Consider the following 26,915-nt stretch of genomic DNA (forward strand, 5'->3'; position numbering starts at 1 on the left):
GGGGTAAATGGATACAGTCTTACAGTGATGAGTAAAGTTCAGTTCAGTTCGTGGTATTGAGTTGAGTAGTCTGCATGTCCTGTGTCCTGTGAAACAAGCAATTATGCTGGTTTAAATACTGTTATGCTGAACACCATCTGTCCCTCAAGTAGTTTCTCCCTTCTCTCTCTGTAGGAACTTAGAAGCTGCCAGTGTCCTTGCAGAAATTCCAAACAAACTGTGAGCAGTCTTCGGCTCTCTCTCTCTTTTTCTCTCTCTCTCCCTTTTTAACAAGGTGTCTGTGTTCCACAGCTCTCTCTCACTCTTTTTTTAAAAGTACAGTTCATAGGGGTAATTCAGGATCCCGTCACACCCCCTTCCTTTTAGGAAAAATGTTGATGTAGGGAAAATTTTTAGTTTACCTGTAAATTACAAAGTTTAAAACAATACAAGTATAATCGTCAGATAACAGAGCAAAAATATGTACAATTTCTAACTTAACACCCAGATAAACGATCAGCTATAATGTTGTCAGTACCTTTCACATGTTTGATTTTCAGGTCATTTTCTTGCAATATCAGACTCCAGTTTAATAACCTTCTATTCTTATCCTACATCTTAGTTAGAAACACTAACAGATTGTGATCCCGGGTAAACCACAAGTGGTTTTTGGGCAGGACAAACATAGACTTCAAAATGTTGTAAAGCCAGAATAAGCGACAGCAACTCTTTTTCAACAATGGAATAATTTTTCTGGTGCACATTAAATTTCCTTGAGAAATAAGCTACTGGGTGTTCAATGTCATCCACACCCTTCTGTAACAGTATTGCCCCAGCAGCTTCGTCACTAGCGTCTGTTGCTATAGAGAATGGTTTTGAAAAATCAGGTGCTTTTAACACAGGATGATAACACGGGATGGTTTTCAGGCATTCAAATGCCTCCTGGCAAAGGTCATTCCATACAAATCTTTCACTCTTTCCTAGGAGTTTTGTTAGGGGGAGAGTGATATCTGCAAAGATCTTACAAACCTTTTGGCAATATCTACCTGTTCCGAAAAACCTTCTTAAAGCTTTCTTGCCCGTCAGAATGGGAACCTCAGCAATAGCTTGAACCTTGGCCTGTCCAGGAGCCAGTTGGCCTTGGCCTACTACACAGCCCAGATATGTAACTGTGGCTTGGCCAAACTCATTTTTAGCGAGGTTCACAGTAAGATTGGCCTTGGACAGCCTTTCAAATTGTTTTTCTACTGCGGCAGTATGCTCTTCCCACGTGTCACTCCATACAACCAGATCATCAATATAAGCTCCTGTGTTTTCTAGACCTCTAATCACAGAACTGATCATTCCTTGCAATGTCCCTGGAGCATTTTTCACCCCGAAGGGTAAAACATTATATTCATACAGTCCAGATGGTGTCACAAATGCTGATATTTCTCTAGCCCTCTCTGTTAAAGGAACACCCCAGTACCCTTTTAGTAAGTCAATCTTTGTAAGGTATTTAGCCTTTCCCACTCTATCAATAAAGTCATCCACTTTCTATCCTTGTTCTTTCTTGTTTCCAATTTCTTGTTTAACAATTTTACTTTTCTCTAAGTTCATTCTGTAAGGATGCTGTTTGTTCAGCTGGGCGGAATTTTCAATGACATCATGCACTGCTGCTGTACACCAGAAATAAATCTTTATGCTTGCTAATTAATTCTTTCAACTGTTTTCGCGGTGCAGGCTCCAACTGATGGACCCTATTAATAATATTTTTCAAAACAATAGTGTTTCCGAGCTTTGTGCAGACTACACTGAGTACATTAAAATTATCTGTTATCTCAGTACCAGCCTTCATGACTCCATTTGTTTTCATAACAGTACCCACAGGTGCTACCTTATCAAATCAATGTTCCATTTTAATTTGAACGTTCTGCAATCTCTGCTTTGCAAGGTCATAAACCTTGTTAAGTTTTTCCTGGAATTTCAAAACATAATCTAACACACTGACACACACTTTTGGGTTAGACTACTGCTCTCTGAGCAGAGTCAAAGGTCCTTTGGGCCTGTGACCGAAAACAGGCTCAAATAGACTACACTCCAATAATTTTGAATCAAATCTCCAACAGCAAAGAAGAGTAGGGGAACCCCCCCCCCCCATCATAGTTTTTTCCATTTTCCACACAATATGTTTTAATCATGGTCTTAAGAGTGGAGTTGAACTGTTCCAAGGCTCCCTCAAACTCTGTGTGATATGCAGATGACACAATGTGCTTAGCTCCCAATACTCCAACTATCCCCTGGAATGTTCTCGAAGTAAAGTTACTACCCTGGTCAAATTGAATTTCTTTGGGCAGACCCACCAGTGTGAAAAACTTGCTGAGTGCTTTTACCTCAGTCTTGGCCTGGATGTTTCTGAGAGGCACAGCTTCAGGGAACCTAGACACAGCACACATAATTGTTAACAAGTACTGATAACCAGCTACAGCCTTTGGCAATGGGCCAACACAATCCACTATGCCCCTAGAAAAGGTTCACCAAAAGCAGGTATCAGTTTAAGTGGTGCTACTTGAATAACCTGATTAGGTTTCCCCTCAACCTGGCAGGTACGGCGAGTCCTGCAAAAATTCACAACATCCTTTCTTAAATTAGGCCAGTAGAATTCCTTCATAATCTTGTTCACTGTCTTTCTCACTCCAAAATGTCCACCTAAAGGCATACTATGAGCCATGTTTAAGATTTCAGCCCTGTAAATTTTTGGAACCACTACCTGGTGTACAATAGCCCAAACCTCACTTGTAAGTACAGTGGTTGGTCTCGACTTTCTTATTAACACCCCATCTTTAAAGTAGTATCCCACTGGCTCTCTCTGAACCTCCTGTTCGGTGAGAGCTGTCTCCCTTAACACAGCAATTTCTGAATCTCGCTTCTGTTCCTCTATAAATTCCTTCCTCGATAAGGACAAAACTTTCTCAGCAGCCTTACTCTCCTCAGCTTTACTACCCTCTAAGTCCTGCTGGAATAGGGAAGGTATAAAAGCCTTTGATAAATCATCATGATTGAAACCCCTGGTTTTGCTATCATGGGCCTCAGAATCTCCCTGCCCTGAACTATCCGCATCAGCAGACTTTTTAAACATGCTTCAGGTCACTGCATATGCGGCGTACACATCAGGGTACGTCCATACTACGCTGGATAATTTTGAAAATGCCGGTTTCGAGTAAAAATGACAGGCATCCACACTAAGCGTTTTTCAAAATATCTCCGTCCACATTAGGCGGATATTTGGGCGAATCTCCTCCTACTGGGCATGCGCAGGGCACACAGAAAACAAGCGAAGAGGAAATGGTATATTTAGTGCGCGTTTGTCCAGTTACAGAGTAGAAAAATTTGAAAGGAATTGCTCTTGGCTGTTGTGCAGGAGGACTTAAAACTTAAAAAAATCAAATACTGGAGCGTATGGAGACAACCAACAGGGAGTTCATGGACAGTATGACCTAGTTGACGACGAACATTGAAAAACTGACTAACTCTGTTGCGTTAATAAAGCACCTTGTTAAATGTATAAACCGCCTGCATCAGCGTTATCTTGTATTTCCATACAATGTTAGATTAGGCTGTTACACATCTATTGTCAGAGAAGTACTTGCATAAGACTTGCATAAGTACTTGCATAAATCTTGCATAAGACTAGGCAGACAAGAGAAATTAGGGATAGTATCAATTCCAAAGAAGAAGCATACAAATTAGCCAGAGGAAGTGGCTCACCTGAGGACTGGGAGAAATTCAGAGTTCAGCAGAGGAGGACAAAGGGCTTAATTAGGAAGGGGAAAAAAGATTATGAGAGAAAACTGGCAGGGAACATAAAAACTGACTGTAAAAGCTTTTATAGATATGTAAAAAGGAAAAGACTGGTAAAGACAAATGTAGGTCCCCTACAGACAGAAACAGGTGAATTGATTATGGGGAGCAAGGACATGGCAGACCAATTGAATAATTACTTTGGTTCTCTCTTCACTAAGGAGGACATAAATGATCTTCCAGAAATAGTAGAGGACAGAGGGTCCAGTGAGATGGAGGAACTGAGCGAAATACATGTTAGTAGGGAAGTGGTGTTAGGTAAATTGAAGGGATTGAAGGCAGATAAATCCCCAGGGCCAGATGGTCTGCATCCTAGAGTGCTTAAGGAAGTAGCCCAAGAAATAGTGCATGCATTAGTGATAATTTTTCAAAACTCGTTAGATTCTGGACTAGTTCCTGAGGATTGGAGGGTGGCTAATGTAACCCCACTTTTTAAAAAAGGAGGGAGAGAGAAACCAGGGAATTATAGACCGGTTAGCCTAACATCAGTGGTGGGGAAACTGCTGGAGTCAGTTATCAAAGATGTGATAACAGCACATTTGGAAAACGGTGAAATCATCGGACAAAGTCAGCATGGATTTGTGAAAGGAAAATCATGTCTGACGAATCTCATAGAATTTTTTGAAGATGTAACTAGTAGAGTGGATAGGGGAGAACCAGTGGATGTGGTATATTTGGATTTTCAAAACGCTTTTGACAAGGTCCCACACAGGAGATTAGTGTGCAAACTTAAAGCACACATTATTGGGGGTAAGGTATTGATGTGGATGGAGAATTGGTTAGCAGACAGGAAGCAAAGAGTGGGAATAAACGGGACCTTTTCAGATTGGCAGGCTGTGACTAGTGGGGTACCGCAAGGCTCAGTGCTGGGACCCCAGTTGTTTACAATATATATTAATGACTTGGATGAGGGAATTAAATGCAGCATCTCCAAGTTTGCGGATGACACGAAGCTGGGTGGCAGTGTTAGCTGTGAGGAGGATGCTAAGAGGATGCAGAGTGACTTGGATAGGTTGGGTGAGTGGGCAAATTCATGGCAGATGCAATTTAATGTGGATAAATGTGAAGTTATCCACTTTGGTGGCAAAAATAGGAAAACAGATTATTATCTGAATGGTGGCCGATTAGGAAAAGGGGAGGTGCAACGAGACCTGGGTGTCATTATACACCTGTCATTGAAAGTGGGCATGCAGGTACAGCAGGCGGTGAAAAAGGCGAATGGTATGCTGGCATTTATAGCGAGAGGATTCGAGTACAGGAGCAGGGAGGTACTACTGCAGTTGTACAAGGCCTTGGTGAGACCACACCTGGAGTATTGTGTGCAGTTTTGGTCCCCTAATCTGAGGAAAGACATCCTTGCCATAGAGGGAGTACAAAGAAGGTTCACCAGATTGATTCCTGGGATGGCAGGACTTTCATATGAAGAAAGACTGGATGAACTGGGCTTGTACTCGTTGGAATTTAGAAGATTGAGGGGGGATCTGATTGAAACGTATAAAATCCTAAAGGGATTGGACAGGCTAGATGCAGGAAGATTGTTCCCGATGTTGGGGAAGTCCAGAACGAGGGGTCACAGTTTGAGGATAAAGGGGAAGCCTTTTAGGACCGAGATTAGGAAAAACTTCTTCACACAGAGAGTGGTGAATCTGTGGAATTCTCTGCCACAGGAAACAGTTGAGGCCAGTTCATTGGCTATATTTAAGAGGGAGTTAGATATGGCCCTTGTGGCTACAGGGATCAGGGGGCATGGAGGGAAGGCTGGGGCGGGGTTCTGAGTTGGATGATAAGCCATGATCATAATAAATGGCGGTGCCGGCTCGAAGGGCCGAATGGCCTACTCCTGCACCTATTTTCTATGTTTCTATGTTTCTATAAGTAGGTGAACCACCTTCATACAAGCAAGGACAGAAAACAGGGCGAAGTGAGTATACTTATTTATTCAGTAAGCTATGGGTCAAAGTACATTTCTAACCCTTCTGGCTTCAGTCTCGTCCGTCTGTTCTGAAATTGTTCGGTGGTTGCGTTCAAGAAAACAACGAACATCTGTTCCGGCACGTCATGACAGTGTTTTTAAACAGTCAAGAAAGCTCACTTTACAATTTAACTCTCACACCGTTCACACCGACTGCGCGTTATAACAGCTTGTGCAGTACCAAGCAGAAGCAGAAAAAAAGCATTGTTGCGGTGGTGTTGTCATGACAACGTTTTAAAATCTCTCCGTTTACCCCGTACACACTACACCGGATTTATTCACTCTGGAGAGTGTTTTCGAAAATGTCCATTCTCGGGGGCCGAAAACGCCGGCTCAGTGTGGACGGGAGGGCAAAATGAAGAGAAAAAGCTTTGTTTTCAAAATTATCTGGCGTAGTGTGGACGTACTTCTGAATAAACATCACCTTGGAGAGGTGTCAATCTCCCCCTAATGTTTACTAAACTCAGTACTATCACTAGACTTACAAAAACCATGTGTATATTGTGAAAAATGCCAAACAATCCATTTATTTTGTTCCTACAAACTTTGTCCCAATTTGTCTCCATAGTAACTTCTTTAGATGGCCTCTCAAAAACGTAACAATCTTTCTTCTCCACATCACAATCATGAACAACATCATAACCTTGAAGGTGTTTACATCCAAATGTTAAAACAAAATTCAACAGAGTAGCACATACTTCTTCAGCAGGCCCTGGTCCTGCAAGCAGTGTCAAAGGTCATGAAACCAATCCAACTTTCACAAGTACTTTATTCAAAAGTCCACAAACAACACTTTTCTCAATATCTCTAGTAACATTTACCTCATCAATTTTCATCTCATCACTAACTTTTAAAACACCGTCTAATACAAGTGACTGAAAATCTTCAATTTCCACTGGTACCAAAGTTAACCCCTTATTCACTGAACCAACTGTGGTAAACCATATATATATGATGTAACAGGGTTACCTGTCTGGACACGCCCCTCTGCTGACTGCCCCTGTGGCTCCTCCCACAGACCCCTGAATAAAGACGATTGGGCCTTGGCTCCTCCTCTTAGTCCAGGGGCAGACACTCAGCATGCTGGAGGTCACATTTTACTACAAATAAAAGCCTATTAGTATTTACTTCCAGTCTTTTGGAGTTATTGATGGTGCATCAATTTTATTCGCAGTAATTTTAAAGCATGAAACGTGCACTAAGACCCGACAAGTTAGACCTTGACCCGCAAACATCTGAAGCTGGAAGCACTTTCGAACTCTGGCTGGCTTGCTTCGAATCATACCTGGAGGCGATTGAAGTGATCGACTCCACAGCGAAGCGCAGAGTTCTCCTTTCCAGGGACAGTCCACGGGTCTACTCGATGATCAGAGACCAGCCGAGCTACGACGGCGCGATGAGCGCACTCAAAGTACAATACCTGCAGCCGGTAAACACCGCCTTTGCGCGGCATCACTTAGCGACATGGGAACAGCGGCCCAGGGAATTGAGTGCTGAGTTTGTCCGGGTACTACAGATGCTCGTGCGGACCTACGGCTGTCAGGGGCTGATGACGGAACAGCATGCGGAGCTCCTAGTGAGAGACGTCTTCGTCACGGGGACCAGGTCAGTGTATGTGCGCCAGCGGCTGCTGGAAAAAGCTGATCTTACCTTACATTCAGTGATCGAGCTGGCCAACATGCTGGAAGCTGCTCTGCACAGCCCTGAGGCTCTCCAGGCACGCGTTCCCCCGATGGCCTCGTGGGCGCGCAGACCCCACAACCCGCTGACAAATCAACCTCGGCTGCTGCCAGTCACAAGTCTGCAAAGTGCTACTTCTGCAGACTCGAGAAGCACCCCCAGAAACACTGCCTGGCCCGAGAAGCTACCTGCTCCAGCTGCGGAAAGAAGAGCCACTTCGCCAAGGTCTGTAAGTCCAAACCGCGAGCGGGATTGAACAGCGCCACGTGCGAGATATGGGGGTTGCCATCTTGCCTGCCGCCATCTTCCCTGCACGCTGCCACCACGTGCGAGACATGGGGGTCGCCATCTTGCCTGCCGCCATCTTCCCTGCACGCTGCCACCACGTGCGAGACATGGGGGTTGCCATCTTGCCTGCCGCCATCTTCCCTGCACGCTGCCACCACTTGCGAGATATGAGGGTGGCCATCTTGGTTGGCGCCACCTCCCACTGCCTACGACCAATGGGTGCTCACAGGGCACCCCACTGCACTGGACCAAGACAGCGACTCAAACCTGGCTTCCGTGACCCTCGACCAAAGTGCTCCCCACCAGCTCACAAGTCAATGATGGACATCCTGGTGGAGGGGCGCAGGACAAGCTGTCTGTTTGACATGGGCAGCACGGAGAATTTTATCCACCCGGACACGGTGCAGCATTGTGGACTCGCGATACGGCCGGTAGGTCAGAGAGTCACCATGGCTTCCGGGTTGCATACAACAGACATCCGGGGGGATTGTGTAGCGACACTAGTGGTGCAGGGCACAGAATATCGAGACTTTACATTGCTGGTCATGCCTCAACTGTGAGCCCCTGTGCTATTGGGGCTCGACTTCCAGAGCCACCTGAAAAGCGTGACAATGAAGTATGATGGGCCCCTCCCGCCAATTACTGTCATAAATCCCCTGTTTTGTAGAGATATGTCATGTACCCCGCTACTGACCACACACACACCGACCCACGCATCCCACCCAACACCACGCCAACAGCCGCACTACTGACACCACTTTTGGCCTCTCCACCCTCAGGATCCCTCCTCCACCGCTGTTCGCCAACCTAATCCCCGACTGTAAACCTGTGGCAACTAAAAGCAGGAGGTACAGCGCGGGGGACAGAGCTTTCATTAAGTCGGAGGTGCAGCGGCTGCTCAGGGAGGGGGTCATTGAGGCAAGCACAAGTCCTTGGAGGGCGCAGATGGTGGTTGTTCAGAACGGGGAGAAGAATAGGATGGTCGTGAACTATAGCCAAACCATCAATAGGTTCGTGCAGCTCGACGCGTACCCTCTACCCCGCATCGCGGATATGGTCAATCAGATAGCACAGTACAAGGTGTACTCGACCATAGACCTAAAATCTGCTTACCATCAGCTCCCCATCTGCCGGGAGGACCGCCCTTACACTGTCTTCGAGGCGGACGGCAGGCTTTATCACTTCCTGCGCGTCCCCTTCGGTGTCACGAATGGTGTATCTGTCTTCCAGAGGGAAATGGACCGGATGGTGGACCAGTGCCAACTGAAGGCCACGTTCCCATATCTGGATAGCATCACCATCTGCGGTCACGGCCGGCAGGATCACGACAACAACCTCCAAAAATCTCACCTATAACAAGGACAAGTGTGTGTTCGGAGCCACCCAACTTTCTATCCTTGGGTGTGTCATGGAGAACGGAGTCATTGGCCCTGACCCCGACCGTATGCGCCCCCTGTTGGAGCTCCCTCTTCCCAACACCCTCAGAGCCCTCAAAAGGTGCCTGGGCTTCTTTTCATATTACGCCCAATGGGTCTCTAGCTACACAAACAAGGCCCACCCCTGGTCAAGTCCACCACATTCCCCCTCTCTGCCGAGGCCCGCACGGCCTCCAGCCGCATAAAAGGGGACATTGCCAAAGCAGCAATGCATGCAGTGGATGAGGCCATTCCCTTCCAAGTAGAGAGTGACGCCTCCGACTTTGCGCTGGCTGCTACCCTCAACCAGGCGGGAAGACCAGTGGCGTTCTTCTCCCGTACCCTTCAAGGCCCTGAAATTCGGCACTCTACGGTGGAGAAAGAGGCCCAGGCCATAGTGGAAGCTATAAGGCACTGGAAGCCCCGTCTCTCTGGCAAAAAGTTCACCCTGCTAACTGACCAGCGCTCAGTCGCATTCATGTTTAGTAACCAACAACGGGGCAAAATCAAAAATGATAAAATTCTGAGGTGGAGAATCGAACTCTCCACCTACAACTATGACATCATGTACAGGCCTGGGAAGCTCAACGAGCCCTCCGACGCCCTATCCCGGGGAACATGCGCCAGTGCGCAGATTGACCAGCTAAACGCCCTACATGTAGGTCTTTGCCACCTGGGGGTCACCTGGCTTTTCCACTTCGTGAAAGCCCGGAACCTGCCTTACTCCCTTGAGGAGATCAGGATGATGACCAGGGACTGCCAAGTCTGCGCAGAGTGCAAACCGCACTTCTACCAACCCGAAAAGGCACAACTAATCAAGGCCACCCGCCCCTTTGAGCGACTGACTGTTGACTTTAAGGGCCCCCTTCCCTCCACCGACCGCAATGTGTACTTTCTTAATGTTATCGACGAGTACTCGTGGTTCCCCTTCGCCATCCCCTGCCCCGATACCACTACCACGTCAGTTATAAAGCCCTGCGCAAGCTCTTCACTCTGTTCGGATACACATGCTATATCCACAGTGACAGAGGGTCCTCGTTTATGAGTGACGAGCTGCGCCAATACCTACTGGCTAGGGGAATTGCAACCAGTAGGACCACGAGCTATAATCCCCGGGGGAATGGACAGGTAGAGAAGGAGAATGGCACAGTGTGGAAAGCCACACTCTTAGCCCTCAGGTCAAAGGGACTGCCGGTCTCCCACTGGCAGGAGGTCCTTCCCGAGGCACTCCACTGCATCCGCTCCCTGTTATGCACATCCACCAATGCCACCCCTCATGAGCGGCTCTTTTCTTTTCCCAGAAAATCAACCACTGGGACCACCCTACCACCTTGGCTGACGTCCCCGGGGCCAGTGCTGCTCCGGAAACATGTGAGGAGCAATAAATACTCCCTGATGGTCGAGAGGGTTCATTTACTTCATGCGAACCCCCAGTATGCCCACGTGGTTTTACCTGATGGGCGGGAGAACACGGTCTCCATCCGCGACCTGGCACCCGCAGGAGCACCGGGCCCCTGAACACTCCATGGTGACTATTGACCCCATACCCACCGATGTTTGTACCTACGAGACACCGTGCACCCCAAACCCTATACAGACACCACACGACACTCCCATACCGGGCGCGACGCACACACATGAGGGATTACCGACGCCTAACGTGCTGGCACCTGAAGTCAGGCCGGAGCCAGCACAACCGCCATCGCCGGTGCAATCACCGCCGGTGCTACGTAGATCACAGCGACGGACTCAACCGCCTGATAGACTTAGCCTGTAAATATACTTCTTGTAAATATTGTCAGTCACTTCACCCCACGGGACTCTTTTTTAAAAAAAAAAGGAGGGGTAAATGTGGTAAACCATGTATATATGTTGTAACTCGGTTACCTGTCTGGACACACCCCTCTGCTGACTGCCCCTGTGGCTCCTCCCACAGACCCCTGAATAAAGGCAATTGGGCCATGTTTCCTCCTCTCAGTCCAGGGGCAGACACTCAGCATGCTGGAGGTCACATTTTACTGTGAATAAAAGCCTTTCAGTATTTACTCTACTTCCAGTCTTTTGGAGTTATTGATGGTGCATCACCAAGACCATCTGACACAAAAGAACTGCATTCCTTGTCAACCAAGTCAGACACCTCAGACCTTAACTGAGCTTCAACACAAGGTTCAGTACCTCGTGAATCCACAGGTACTTCAACAACCTGAACACAGGCAACCGGGACAGGTGCCTCTTCTGGGCTGTCATCACTTGTTCCAGTTTCAAGTTCAAAGTCACCCCGAACCTCCCAGCTACTCTCTGGGAAACTCTCATCTGGAGTAAACTCAACCTTGTGGGTTAAAACAAATTTGTCTGCTGTCTTAGCAGAGCAGACCCCCGCAGGGTGGTGGCATCCTCTTCATCTAGGTATGTCCTTCCATCATCAGGAACACAACCTTTAAATTTTTCAATCAAAGCCAGCTCTTCCAAGCTGTAAAAACCAGCAGGCTCTAACACTAAACCTCTTTTCTGCAACATCTCCCTCTCGAACTGTCTCTGTCTTTCTGCCTCTTCTCCCTGCTTCGCTGCCTCTTCTCTCTGTTTGTCTGCCTCTCCAGCCTCGAGCTGCTTCAGTTGCAACTCATGCTGTCTTTTCCTACCCTCAGCCTCCAGCTTGATTTTTACAGCTTGGAAGAGCTGGCTTTGATTGAAAAAATTTAAAAGTTGTGTTCCAGCCTGCATTGCCCTACCTGAAGCTGAATCTCAGCCTCAGTAAGTTTACCTCCAGTGAATTACTCTAACACCTCCTCTTCAAACTTTCCCTTAGCTATATAATGCTGAGCTATTACCGTCTGCATCTGAGCTTTCCTCATTTTAGTGGTCACCTTTAGACTTAACTTTTGAGCAATTGCCAACAGCACATTCCTCGTAGCATCATCCAATGCCTCAGGGGTTGGTTCCAACAGAAACCTCTCAACACTAACTTCCATTTCTGCTGTTTTTCCACACAGCCAAATCAAAAGGAATTTTCCCCAATCAATTCAAATAAGCCCCCACACAATTTTTAGAATGGCTCCCACCAATTTGTTCATTTCCCAGACACAGGCCCCAATTTTGTCATGTACCCCGTGACGGGTTAAAGAACCAGTAGAAATAGAAAACACTTTGGAGTCTGGTATTGCTGTTCACTAATGATATTTATTAGTAACTACGCAATACAGTAATATAAATGTAGATAAATCAAACAGGTTAGCAATGATAATATATATATAAGTGTGGGAATATAGAAACCAAGCTTCTTCAAGCCTAGGGATAAATGGATACAGTCTTACAGTGATGAGTAAAGTTCAGTTCAGTTCGTTGTATTGAGTTGAGTAGTGATGGAGAGAGAGAGAGAGAGGTGTTTGGTTCTTCAGGTGAGCTGATGCCGCCGATCTTCCCATTGTTCTCTGAAACTTCCAAGTTAGTCAAACTTGACTAATTTAAGAGCACAGTCTTCGAGTGATAGTCTACCAACCCAGGCGAGGGTTAGACACACCACTAGACTCCACAGGGTCACTCTTTCATGCCTTGTAATCGATCCAATGTCCCACACTCGAGGGTACCTAAACAGGATAGTGGTAACTTCACTACACCCTAGTGCATCTGCATGTCCTGTATCCTGTGAAACAAGCAATTATGCTGCTGTAAATATTGTTATGCTGAACACCAGCTGTCCAACAAGTAGTTCCTCCCTTCTCTCTCTGTAGAAACTTAGAAGCTGCCAGTGTCCTTGCAGAAATTCCAAACAAACTGTGAGCAGTCTTCGCCTCTCTCTCTCTTTTTAACAAGGTGTCTGTGTTCCACAGCGCTCTCACTCTTTTTTTAAAAGCATAGTTCATAGGGATAACTCAGGATCCCATCACACCTGGAAATACCAGTCTGCTGTTTTCTGCTTCCAGATGAAAAATTCCAGCTCAGAATTTCCTGAAACACCCATAACTAACATACAACGCATAGGAGAGAGTTTAAAGTTTATTGCAAAACACTTGAAATGGTTTAATAAATAAGCCCTGATTTTGATACATAATTCTGCACAGAAATATCAGTACATGGTCTCAGATCTACTGCTTATTCTGCATTTGAAATTCACTTCCTTCAGTTTCCTATCCTTTGGTGTTCAGATCAATCCTCAAGCCTACCTTTCTGGTTATTCCAATGAGCACAATGTTTTGATAAAGATTTTGGATACCTGCCCTAATGTCTTCTCGTTCTTTTCTTCTACTCCATGTTTGACTGATGCATGTATTATGGCAAATAATGTTTTTATGAAATTACATGTTGGAAGTTGGTAATGCTATAATATCATGTGATTTAAAGATTACAGGTAAGTGCCTGACAAAGATGACTAATCACAATGAACTTTGCTCTCGTGAAGTGCCCACAGACATAAATACATTTCAGGGAGCAATTTGAAAGTAAACATAACTGAGACCTGAAGGAAACATTCCTATGTCATCAGGATGCAACTTTTTACAGGAAGCCTTGTGCTACCTTGATCCTATCAGTTCAACAACAAACCCACAGGAACTCAAAGTTCAACATACGTGTATGTCACCAAATGCAATTCTCAGATTCATTTTCTTGTAGACATACTCAGTAAATCCATAACAGAATTATAACCATAACAGAATCAACGAAAGACTGTGTCAACTTAAGCATTCAACCAATGTGCAAAAGATAATGGTGTAAATACAAAATGAAAGAAATAATAATAATAAATAAACAAGCAGTAAATATTAAGAACATGAGATGAAGAGTCCTTGAAAGTGAGTCCATAGGTTATGGGAACATTTCAGTGATGGGGCAAGTGAAGTTGAGTGAAGTTATCCCCTCTGGTTCAGGAGCTTGATGGCTGAGGGGTAATAACTCTTTCTGACCCTGGTGGTGTGACTCCTGAGGTTCCTGTACCTTCTTCCTGATGGCAGCGGTGAGAAGAGAGCACATGCTGGGTGGTGGGAATCCCTGATGATAGATGTTGCATTCCTCTGTCAACGCTTCGTTTGGATGTGTTCAAAGGTGGGGGAGGGCATTCCCCGATGGATGGGGCCACATTCACTATTTTTGTAGGATTTTCTGGTCAGGGGCATTGGTGTTTACATACCAGGCTGTGATACAGCCAGTCAATGTGCTCTCCGCTACTCATCTATGGAAGTTTGTCAAATCTTTGCAAACTCCGAATTAGAGGCACTGCTGTGCTTTGTTGGTAATTGCACATACGTGTTGGCCCAGGACAGGCCCTCCAATATAATAACAGTGAGGAATTTGAAGTTGCTGACCCTCCCCACCTCTGATCTTCTGATGAGGACTGGCTCATGCACCTCTGGTTCCCTTCTAAAGTCAATAATCAGCTCCTTGATTCTGATGACATTGAGTAAGAGGTTGGTTTCATGGCATCCCTCAGCTGGATTTTCAATCTCCCCCCTATAGGCTGATATGTCACCACCTGTGACTTGGCCTACGACAGTGGTGTCATCAGCAAACTTGAATTTAGCACTGGACCTGTGTTAGCCACACAGTCATAAGTGTAGAGTGAGTAGAGCAGGGGGCAAAGCACACAGCCCTAAGGTGTATCTGTGCTGATGGAGATCGTGGAGGAGATGTTGTTGCCAATCCGAACTGACTGGGGTCTGCAAGTGAGAAGATTGAGGATCCCCTTGCACAAGGAGGTATTGAGACCAAGGACCTGGAGCTTATTGGTGAGTCTTGAGAGGATGATGGAAATGAATGTCAAGCTGTAGTCAATGAAAGGCATCCTGATGTATGCATCTTTTGTCATGATCCGGTCCATAAATCCGCATTCCGGTTTACGGTCTGGTCCATCATTCCTTATTCCAGGTTTTCCAGTTTTCCCTTGTCCTGTTGTGTGCCTTAATTGAGGCACACGATTCCCATTTTGGGCTGGCTACATAAACAGCTTCTGGGTTCAGCTTCAGTTGCTGGACTGTTCCCTTTCCTTCCCCCTCCTTCTGTAGCCCTCGCCTGCCACCTTCGCCTGAAGCCTTGCCTGCTACTTCGCTTGTGTCCACGCCTCTGCTAGGTAGGACCAGCCGTTTGCCGCTACCTTGAGTTAGGAACTGTCTCTGTGTCCACGCCTTCACTAGGTAGGTCCGGCCATTTGCCGCTACCTTGAGTGGAGATCTGTCTCTCAGTGTTCTGTGTACGAGTCCCAGCCCTATGTCCCACACCCTAGGAGGGGTCCTGCCTCTGCGTAGAGCCCCAACCCCAAGTCCAAGTCCTGTTCCCAAGGAGGGGTCCCAGCTCTACGTTCCATGTTCCTGTTCTCTCACGACCAAGGCTCTGCATTCCTGTTCTCTCATGACCAAAGTTCTATGTTCCTGTTCTCTCACGACCAAGGCTCTGCCTTCCTGTCTCCCTCGACCAAGTCAAGGATTCGTGTTCTCGTCCTGTCCATGTGCCTCGCTCAGCCCAGGAGTACCTTGCCCAGCCAGGTGCTGGGGTTCCCTCATCCTGTCCAGGAGTCTCATGTCCAGTCCTGTTGCCACTCCTTGTCCTGTAGCCACGTCTTGTCCTTGTGTGGATCTGGGATCTGAGCCCGAGTCAAGACCCAGGTTCTGGGTCCCTGTCCAGTCTCTGGCTTGGAGTCCTTGTCCAGGTTCCAAGTTCCTAGTTCCTCATCCGGGTCCCGTTTTCCTAGTCTAGTCCTAGTCCAGGCCCTGTATCCTAGCCTCGTCCAGGACCTGTGTCTTGCCCAGAATGTTTCTTCCTCACTTCCCTCGCTTGTTTGACACACCTAGTCCTGTTCCTAGTACTTCAGTGTCTTTGTCTTGCATTTGGGTCTGCTCCCAATGCCCCCCTATGACATCTTTGCCGTCTAGATGTTTCAGGGCTAAGAGAAGAGCCAATGAAATGGCATCTGCTGTGGACCTGTTGCTCAGCATTTTGTGTGTGTTGAATGAGAGGTTAAAAATGGATTAAATGTAAACACAAGAGGTTCTGCAGTTGCTGGAGATCTTGAGCAATACACACAAAATGCTGGAGGAACGCAGCCTGATGAAAGATCTTGGTCCGAAATGCTGAATGCTTTTCCCTCTCCATAGATGTTCCCTGACCTCTTGAGTTCCTTCAGTGTTTTGTTTGTGTTGCTCAAGGTTCCTAGCATCTGCAGAATCTCTTGACTTGCTGAGTTCCTTCGGCATTTTGTGTTCTGATGCTTTGGATTAAATTTGCATCTGTTAGGACTTCTAACATCATTTGAACTGGTCAAAGAACTGCAGAAACTGACTTACCCTAAAGTACAACCTTTGTTTGATATTCTTCCCTCCTTTGTGTTGGTTTGACTAATTCCAAGCACATTTATAAACCCTAATGGAAGTTTTCAGCAGATTTTGGATCTCGTTGTTCATCCAGGCTTCTGGAGAAGACTGAATGATTTTGTGGGAAAACACTTGTCGACAACTGTTTTAATAACGTTCATGACCACCATGCTGTATTCCTTCAGATCCACAGATGAGTCCCTGAACACGACCCATTGAGGCAATCTCATTGTTGCTTCTCTGCTTCCAAGGTCCTAATCTCTGGACCTTTGCATTTTAACCTTTGCTCTTTAACCTTCAAGTTGGAGAAGGACAGTCAAGTGATCAGATTTCCTGAAATGTGATCTGTGCATGGAACAGATATTCCTTCGACCTGACCCCGGTGGCTGGGAAGACATTAGAGTTAATTTTCAAGGATAAGGTGATGGAGTACTTGGTGACACAGGATGGGATAGTACAAAGCCAGCATGGTTTCCTTCAGGGAAAATCCTGCCTGATGAACCTGTTGAAGTTCTTTGAGGAGATTACAAGTAGGATAAAGGGGATGCAGTGGATGCTGTATATTTGGACTTTCAGAAGGCCTTTAACAAGGTGCCATACATAAGGCTGATTACCAAGTTAAGAGCACATTGGATTACAGGAAAGTTATTAACATGGTTAGAGCAAAGACTGACTGGTAGGAGGCAGAGAGTGAGAAATAAAAGGATCCTTTTCTGGTTGGCTGCCAGTGACCAGTGGTGTTCCGCTGGGGTTGGTGTTGGGACCACTTCTTTTTATGCTGCATATAAATGATTTAGATGATGAAATAGATGGCTTTGTTGCCAAGTTTGCAGATGATACAAAGATTGGTGGAGAGACAGGTAGTGTTGAGGAAACAGGTAGGATGCAGAAGGACTTAGACAGATTAGGAGAATGGGCAAGAAAGTGGCAAGTGAAATGCAACGTTGTAAAATGCATGGTCATCCACTTTGGTAGTAGAAATAAATGTGCAGACTATTTTCTAAGCGGGCAGAAAATACAGGAATCTGAGATGCATAAGGACTTGGGAGTCTTTGTGCAGAACACACTGAGGGCTAACTTGCAGGTTGAGTCAGTGGTGAGGAAGGCAAATGCAATGTTAGCATTCATTTCAAGGGGTCTAGAATATAAGAGCAAGAATGTGATGCTGAGGCTTCATAAGGCATTGGTGAGACCTCCCCTTGAGTATTGTGAACAGTTTTGGGCCCCTCATCTTAGAAAAGATGTGCTGGCATTGGAGAGAGTCCAGAGGAGGTTCACAAGGATGATTCCAGGACTGAAAGTCCCAGCTATGATTTGAAATACATCAGAATGGACTGTTGCTTGTTTGGTGACGGCATCATGCAGTATCTCAAGCGTTCGATTAATTCTTCAGCATTTCTCAGGGTACCAAAGGTCTATTTCACCAGTGGAACCCTGGAAATTGTTAACAGCTCTCAAAATTCTTCCAAAGGCTCAAAAAACAATGGCAAAATACACTTCTACTTTCCAATATAATGGATGCTGTAATCTGGGGAATACTCTGATATTACAGCTTATTTATGATGTTAACATGTCTTGCTCATGGATAGAGCAGAATACACTTAACTTCCATTGCTTCAACCTGACTTTTGTTAAAATGACTAAAGCAGCTATTCACAGAGCCAGCACAGAATTCAAGCCTTGTAAGAGATTTATACTGCAGCTAAATCACTCATATCTCATAATGCTACTGAACAAATGGATTGTGATCCAACTCTTTGATAGAATCCTCTAACCATCCTGAAGAAACAGTTCCTCATATGAAAATGAATAGTAAATCAGTTTCTGAAACTCTCAACTATTTCCAGACATACAATCATTGAAAACTCTGATCTCAATATATTGTATCTTTGATTGGTAATGAGACAGAGCATGGAAAGCAAAGGTAAAATCTCCCTCTCAATCATCAAAATGGTTCAAGCTTCCAGTCTAAAAGTTATTTAGAAACCACAATCAGGTTTGTCATCACTGACGTGTTGTGAAATTTGTTAGTTTACTGGCAGCAGTACAATGCAATACATGATAATATAGAAAGAAAAGTAAATAAGTAAACCAATTACAGTAAGTATATTAATGTATATTAAATGGTTAGTTTAAAAATAGTCAATAGCCATCTATAGTCAATGAATAGCATCCTGACATAGGTGTTCGTATTGTCCAGGTGATCTAAGGCCATGTGAAGAGCCATTGAGATTGTGTCTGCTGTAGACCTATTGTGACAATGGCAAATTGCAGTGGGTGTAGTTCCTTGCTGAGGTGGAAGTTGACTCCAGCCATGACCGTACACTCAAAGCATTTCATCACTGGAGATGTAAATGCTACTGGATAATAGTTATTAAGGCAGCTCACACTACTCCTCTGAGGTCCTGGTACAATTGTTGCTTTTTTGAAGCACGTGGGAACTTCAAAACGTAGCAATGAGAGTTTAAAAATGGATTAAGTGTCAACACAAGTGATTCTGTAGATGCTGGAGATCTTGAGCAACACACACAAAATGCTGGAGCAACTCTGCCTGATGAAAGATCTCGGTGCGAAGTGCTGACTGCTTTTTCCCCTCTATATTCCCCTCCATTAATGCTACCTGACTTGCTGAATTCCTCCAGCATATTACGTGTGTTGCTCAAGATTTCTAGCATCTGCAGAATCTCTTGACTTGCTGAGTTCCTTCATCACTTTGTGTTCTGATGCTTTGGATTCAATGTGTATCTGTTAAGGCTTCATTTGAACTGGTAAAAAAAACTGCAGAAACTTGATTTATCCTAAAGTACAACCTTTATTAGATATTCCTCCCTCTTTTGTGCTGGTTTGATTAATTTCAAGCAGATTAAGTAAAACCTAATGGAAGTTTTATCCCACATTGATCAAAATAATTGATCAGTTCAGGATGGAAAGATGCGTATTTGGGGAATAGTTGCTTCCATGTCAGCTGTTCGATAAATTCAAGTGATTTATTATTGAATGGAATCCACATCATTACATGTACCAATAAATGATTGTTAATGTCTCTCTGTCAATTGTTGCCAAAAATGGAAAACAGTTGGGTACTTGAGTCAATGAATCAGTGAGAAATTTGGTGAAGTAACAGGTGCATGTCTCTATTATTTACATTATAGACAATAAATAGATTCTTGGCCATGTCCATAATGGGTACGATACAAAAACTGCTCCATAATTTGTCAAAAGGAGATATTATTAAGTGAAGTTGAACTAAAATTTGCATATTGAAAATTAGAGTTTCATGAACAATTCTCTTCCCCTGAGGTCTGAGCAGTTGAAGCCCCCTGTGATGAGGCATTACAGTTGTTCAGACGTCACAGGAGATGGAGACCTGGCCGTTGGCTGGTGTTTCTGCCGTGGAACATCAACTGGGTTATTTGTTTATTGAGATACTGTGTGGAACAGACCCTACCATCCCTTTGAGCCCTGCCACCCAGCAATCCTGTGATTTAATCCACGCCTAAACAGAGGACTATTTACAGTGACCAGTTAACCTACCAACCGGTACGTCTTTGGACTGTGGAAGGAAACCAGAGCAACTGGAGGAAACCCATGCGGTCACGGGGAGGAAGTACAGACTCCTTACAGGCAGTGGCAGGAATTGAACCCGGGTTACCTGTACTGTAAAGCATTGTGCTAACCACTACACTACTGAGCCACCATATTATTTAGTAATGTCAATTGAAATTTCCCCTTAAACCAAGCATGAAGTTGTCCTGTGATTCACAATAAAGAAAGGCTACAAGGTTACAATGTGAAGACAACACTTGGTCACCAATGACCTCACTGAACTTTTGGTCTGATGTTCTGGATTAGTAGCCCAATGGAATTCTGGGTCCTGCACAAGTGAGTAATTAGTTGAAAGGATCTACAATTTCTGAAGATGGTATACAGAGTGGCATAATTATCTGACTCTGGTCCTGGTATCTAGGCAAATCAGCAATGAGGAGATGTTAGTATCATCAACTGCGGCAAAAGCATTCAGACAGCAAAGGAGACAGACCTTCCCCCAGACCAGGATCAACCAGTGTACCAAGGTTCAGGATGGGGTAGTTTCAGGTTATGGCTGTTTGTGGAATTAAATTAAATCAAAATGTATGAACTTAGGCACCTGTAATTCCAGAACAAGTATAACCCCTGATGGCTGTATGTGCCCACAGAAGACAGACCTTGCTTTAAAAGCTTAACTCTGACCATTACCAGATTTACTTGTCAAAGAACTAATCCAAAAGATTGTTGTGCTTCATTTACATTCTAACAATGTTTACTTTCCTCTCTCTCCACAAATGCTTCTTAACCCAGTGAGTGTTTTCAACATGTTCTGTTTCACTCTCAGCTTTCCAGCATCTGCAAAGTTTCACTTTTTTGTGTTTAAAGAGACGTTAATCTGCGGGTGGGTTAAGGAGAGCCATACATCTGACAGTCTGAGGTTACTGGGAAAGAGCCACGGTAAGAAACGGCAGGATGAATCTTGATTTCACTGCTATGAACAAGTGAAAGAGAGGGTGAGGTATGACATATTTGGAGCTTCAGAGGAACCAGAAGGCAGAAAAAAATTATTTACCATCATTAATGAAGACAAAAAAATGCAACAGGAAGACTTGTTTAAAAGTTAATTCAAAATTATGATGCTACCCTGAGAAATTCTTCAAATCAATTTGTTGATTTAGTAGGACGGTTGGCTGTCTTGTGGGCAGTTCCACTCTCTTGACCTCAGAAAACCGGGTCCAGTGGTACAAACAAGCATCACAAACTTGGATTTTCCTTGGTTGCATTGGATGACCATGACATCTTCTGTGCCTCATCTTGCCCCTCGCTTTCCACTGAATGTTGCAGACCCGTTTTCCTGGCCACTGGTTCTCATGGTAGAACTCATCTGCCCAGTCCACCATAGCTGACCTCACTAACTCGGACAGGAACGTACCTATCTCACTGGGGTATGAGGCCACGGTCTACCCTCATCTGGTTTAGCCCACCTGTTGAAGTGGTGTTCCAGGGTGTGGCATACAAACAGCTACTTGGAGCCACAGGTGAGGGTTGAGTGTCCGGTGGGGATGAAAGGTGAGTGAGATTCCCCAGACTGGACACGACAAGCCCCTTCACCAGAGATGCTAGCTCTCTCTGGACATTGCATACAACCCATTGATTCAGTACCACAGAAAAGATTTTTTTTTAATTTTATGAGAATACTGAAGTCACAATGGACTTCATGTACATTCCTGGTAATGTTGATTAATTGTGTAACAACAGCTCATGAGCAACACATCAACAATTTTTTCCTTTAAGATCCTTTCATTTTATATGCCCTGTGACTATGTGTTAAATAAATCTATCTTTCTTTCCAAGTAATCCAGAAAATGCTAAACTCTGCAGGTCAGGCAGCATCTATGGAAATGGATAAACAACTGAGGTTTGTTTTGGACAAAGACCCTTCTTCAGGGTCTTTCGTTCAGTTACCTTGATAGCCCTGCATTTTGTTCCAACTCTTCAGTCATAAACAATTCAGTCTTTCTTAACTCTATTGATGTTGGATCTGACACCACAACCTCTCCACTCTCTGCTCTGGCACTCTAGTTCCCATCGCCCTGCAATGCTGGTTTAAACCCCACTGTGCAGCATTAACAAACCTTCCCAATGAGATATTAGTCCTCCTCCAGTTCAGGAGCAAACAATCTCTTCTGCACACCTCCCACCTTCCCCGGAAGAGAGCCCAATGTTCCAAAATTCTGAAGCCCTCCTCCTACACCAACTCTTTGGCAATTCGGTTTTGTACATGGCGGGTCATGTCTAACCAATCTTACAGAGTTTTTAGAGGAAGTTACCAGGAAAGTGGATGAAGGCAAGGCAGTGGATGTTGTATACATGGACTTCAGCAAGGCATTTAACAAGGTCCCGCATGGGAGTTTGGTCAAGAAATTTCAGTTGCTTGGCCTTCAGGATGAGGTAATAAATTGGATTAGACATTGGCTTTGCTGGAGAAGCCAGGGAGTGGTAGTAGATGGCTGCCTCTCTGACTGGAGGCCTGCAATTGTTGGAGTGTCGCAGGGATCGGTGTTGGGTGCATTGTTGTTTGTCATGTATATCAACAATCTGGATGATAATGTGGTAAACGGGATCAGCAAATCTGCGGATGGCAACAAGATTGGTGGTGTCATGGACAGCAAGGAAGACTATCAAAGCTCACAGCGGGATCCGGACTGGCTGGAAGATGACAGATGGAATTTAGCACAGATGGGTGTGACATGTTGCACTTCAGTCGGACCGACCACAGCAAGTCTTACACAGTGAGTGGAAGGGTACTGCGGAGTAGTGTAGAACAAAGGGATCTGGGAATATAGGTTCATAACTCATTGAAAGTGACATCACAGGTAGATAGGGTTACAAGGAAAGCCTTTGGCACATTGGCCTTTATAGATCAAATGATTTCATTTATTATCAGAGAATATATACATTAAAGAGAGGAATTAAGCTGCTTTTTGCCTACGAAGTCTAAGCAGCAGCCACTGATGCCACCTTAACTCCGTATTGAGTAAAGGATTTGGGAAGTTATGTTGAAGTTATGTAAGACATTGGTGAGGCCTAATTTGGAGTATTGTGTGCTGTTTTGGTCACCTACCTACAGGAGAGAAGTAACCACCAGAACCTCATACCCATACAATAGACATGCCAAATTAACCTATGTCAGGCTTGCTAGGCCTCTTCTTTGAACAATTCAACTTCATCATCTCCCATCAACTTGGCTCCAACAACACTAAGGCAGACACCATTTCATAACAGATCAACCCAGCTGAGACAGAGATTAACCCTCTGCCCATCATTCAATCATCTCAGATCCTCAGTCTGATCGTCTGGGTCCTTGAGAAGCAGATCCGCCAGTCCCTGCAGCACGAATCTCCTCCAGCCGACATACCCAACAACCGTACGTATGTGCCAGTGGCCGTGCACTCTGACACACACCAATAGGCACACCCCTCGCCTCTCTCCAGCCGTCCAGGCACATGACAGTGTCTGGATTTTCTGTGATGTCCGTTCCGGTGGCCCTCCAGGCTCACAGAGGTACATCAGTTTGTCGCTGTCTGCCCTCAATGCACTTCGACCATAAGATACAGGAGCAGAATTAGGCCATTTCGCCCATTGAGTCTTCTGTGCCATTTTATCATGGCTGATCCAATTCCCTCTCAGCCCCAATCTCCTGCTTTCTCCGTTAATCCCTTCATGCCTGATTAACCAAGAATCTATTAACCTCTGCCTTAACTATACCCAATGACTGGGGTTCCACAGCCACACACTTTGATGAATTCCACAGATTCACCACTCTCTGGCAAAATAACTTCCTCCTCATCTCTGTTCTAAACTATTGTCCCTCTATTCTGAGGCTGTGTCTGGTCTTAGCCTCCTCCACCATAGGAAACATCCTCTTCCACCATAGGAAACATCTTCCTCCACCAAAGGAAACATCTTCTTCACATCCACACTATTTATGCCTTTCAACATTCAATAAGTTTCAATGAGATTCCCCCTTCATTCTTCTGAATTCCAATGAGTACAGGCCAAGAGCTGTCAAACACTTCTCATATGATAAGCCTTTCAATCCCAGAATCAGTTTAGTGAAGCTTTTTTGAATGTGATCCAATTCCTCCAACCAGTGGGCCTGTGGGCTCCTATGGCCCCGACCGGTCCCTCGATATCCCTGATGCCCCATGGAATTCATCATGAGTTAGCCACCTTCCGATGGAGTCACGGTGATCATGACAGTGGTGGACAGATTCTCCATGGTGACACATTACTTTCCCTCCCCAAGCTTCTATCAGCTGCTGAGATGGTGGACCTGTTTTTCCAACAGGTAGTTCACCTCCACGGCTTCCCTCAAGACATTATGTAGGACCGGAGCCCACAATTTGTCTCCCACTTCTGGTGAGCCTTCTGCGCCCTCCCCCACCCTTCAGTGACTTTGTCCTTTGGCTGTCATCCACAGATCGATGATCATTCAGGAAGAGCCCATCAGCAAGTGGAGTAGTTTCTGTGATGCTTTGCCACCTCTAACCCTTCCACATGGAAGAGGTATCTGCTCTGGGTCGATCTGTCCCACAGTCTACACACCTCCTCTGCCACAGGTACTTCACCCTTTGAAGAGCTTCATGGCTACCAACCCCCACAGAGGAGTCAATGGTGGAGGTCCCGTCTGCCAGGGCCCTGGTTTACTAATGCCAGGATGCTTGGAGGAGGGCATGGAGAGCCATCCTAGCTGCCAACTGTGCCTACTGCTGCTAGGCCAACAGCTGGTGGCATCCAGCCAGCCAACTCCAGCCTGGGGACTACATCTGTCTCGCCACTCAAGATCGGCCCCTTGAAGGGTTCATTAGTCCAAAGTTTAAAGTACGTTTATTATCAAGGTATGTATAATATATACAACCTTGAAATTTGTCTCCTAACGGGCAGTTATGCTGGCTGGTGGCATGGTGGCATCAGCACTGGACTTCGGGGCGAGAGGGCCCGAGTTCAAATCCGGCTGGCTCCCTTGCACGCTCTCCATCCATGCCTGGGTTGAGTGTGGAGCTAGCAACTCGACCTTGTTAAAAAAACCTGGAGAGGGATGGACTCCGCCAGGTTTCAGATGCCCAAGACATGCCGGACGATGAGCATACCAAAAAAAAAAGCTTGTCATGAAGAGCTTCCAGCTCTTTACCCGGGCTCTGCTGCCTTGATTTGGCCTGTACCCTCTGCATAGCCACAACCGTACTGCACCTTTGAGTCGCCAGTTCACGGAATCCCCAGAGCATCGCAAAAACGCCAGGTCATACAGGTGCTTTGAAAGCACAACTCTGAAAGGGAAGTTAAAGGCCATTGATTACAGTGATCGTTGACAAATAAAGTGTGATTAATAAAGTAGTAGGTTTGTTTGCTGCCAGTTAGGCGTCACTGTGTCTCACCAGCACCATCTTAAACTATCTTTACCCAGGCACTTACAGTCTACAGCTGCCACCACCCCTCAAGATCACGCCTACCTTCCACGTGGCCTGCCTCAAACCTGTTGTCCATGGACCTCTCAACCCAGCTGAGCTGAACCTCCAGAACATAGGACGGTGGAAGGTGGGTTGGTGTACACAGTTCACTAGTTGCTGGATTCACATCATCATGGACGGCGTGTGCGGTATTTGATCAGCCAGGAAGGGTATGTCCCGAGGGAGAGGTCTTGGCTGCTGCCTAATTACATCTTGGATCCAATGCACATCTTTCCTGTCAGAAATATGTAAACAAGGTTGAAAGAGCGCAGAGAAAATTTATAAGGGTGTTTCCGGATCTGAACGACCTAAGTTATAAGGAAAGATTGAATAGGTTAGGACTATATTTAGAATGTAGAAGATTGCGAGGAAATTTGATAGAAGTATACAAAATTATGAGAGGTATAGATAGGACAAATGCAAGCAGGCTTTTTCCACTGAGGTTGGGCAGATTTTATGGGTTAAGGATGAAAGGTGAGAAGTTTAAGGGAACATGAGGGGAAACTTCTTCACTCAGAGGGTCGTGACAGTGTGGAACAAGCTGCCAGTGCAAGTGGTGCATGCAAGCTCGATTCTATGTTTAAGAGAAGTTTGAGTAGGTACATGGATGGTAGAGATATGTGGGGGGGGGGTCTATGGTTCCAGTGGAGGTTGTTGGGAGTAGGCAGTTTAAATGGTTTTGCATGGACTAGATGGGCTGAAGGGCCTATTTCTGTGCTGTACTTCTCCAATGCTCTATGACTTTGCTAAGATCCACCAGACCCACCTGAATTGTCCTGGGCCATCGGGGGGCAGGCTGTAAGTGGGGTCCTGACAGACCTGCTCCCACTACATCTCCCAGCCTCCACCCAGCTGATATGATTTCACCTGCCGTGCGTTTAACCACAGTCCTTGTTCACTCATCGAACCACCTGGTCTCAACGAGTTGCTCCTAGCTTTCACCCTCCCTGCCTAAAGTTTCCCTTGTTGCATGTTGCGGTTAGTTGCTGTTCCGTCTTGTTTTGGGGCCCTTCCTGGCTTGTTATTTTGTGTTCTATTATTAAAAGTACTGCTCTCTGTGAAAATTGACTCTGCTGCTCTGCTGTTGGGTCAAGCCTCCTTTACAACTCTGTGTCAGCCAATAAGTGTCGATATGTTAACTGGCAACCTTAAGTTGCCCATTCGTGTGGATAGGTGAACAAAAATAAAACAAAGGCAAGGTTGTTGAAGATGTGAAAGAAAATACAACTGCGATTGCCCTACTGAGGCATTTGCTCTGTTGGGTGCTGGATTAGTCCCAATGGGCTGAATGGCTTTCTGTACTGTAAACCTCTCCTCTCAAACTTTCGATGTCCAGCTTGGTCGCCGGTCAGTGCGCTGAGGAACATCGTGGTCATGTCTCTGTTACATAGCGAGGCGCTCCGGGGTT

The 26,915-nt window shown here is 45.6% G+C and overlaps 1 pseudogene; it reads right to left on the reverse strand.

Annotated features, from left to right (window-relative positions):
• Window positions 1-26,915, reverse strand: part of LOC140194697 (AP-4 complex subunit beta-1-like) — a 133,322-nt pseudogene that overhangs the window by 74,917 nt on the left and 31,490 nt on the right.

The sequence above is a fragment of the Mobula birostris genome, chromosome 3 (genome assembly GCF_030028105.1).
Source record: "Mobula birostris isolate sMobBir1 chromosome 3, sMobBir1.hap1, whole genome shotgun sequence".
NCBI lineage: Eukaryota > Metazoa > Chordata > Chondrichthyes > Myliobatiformes > Myliobatidae > Mobula > Mobula birostris.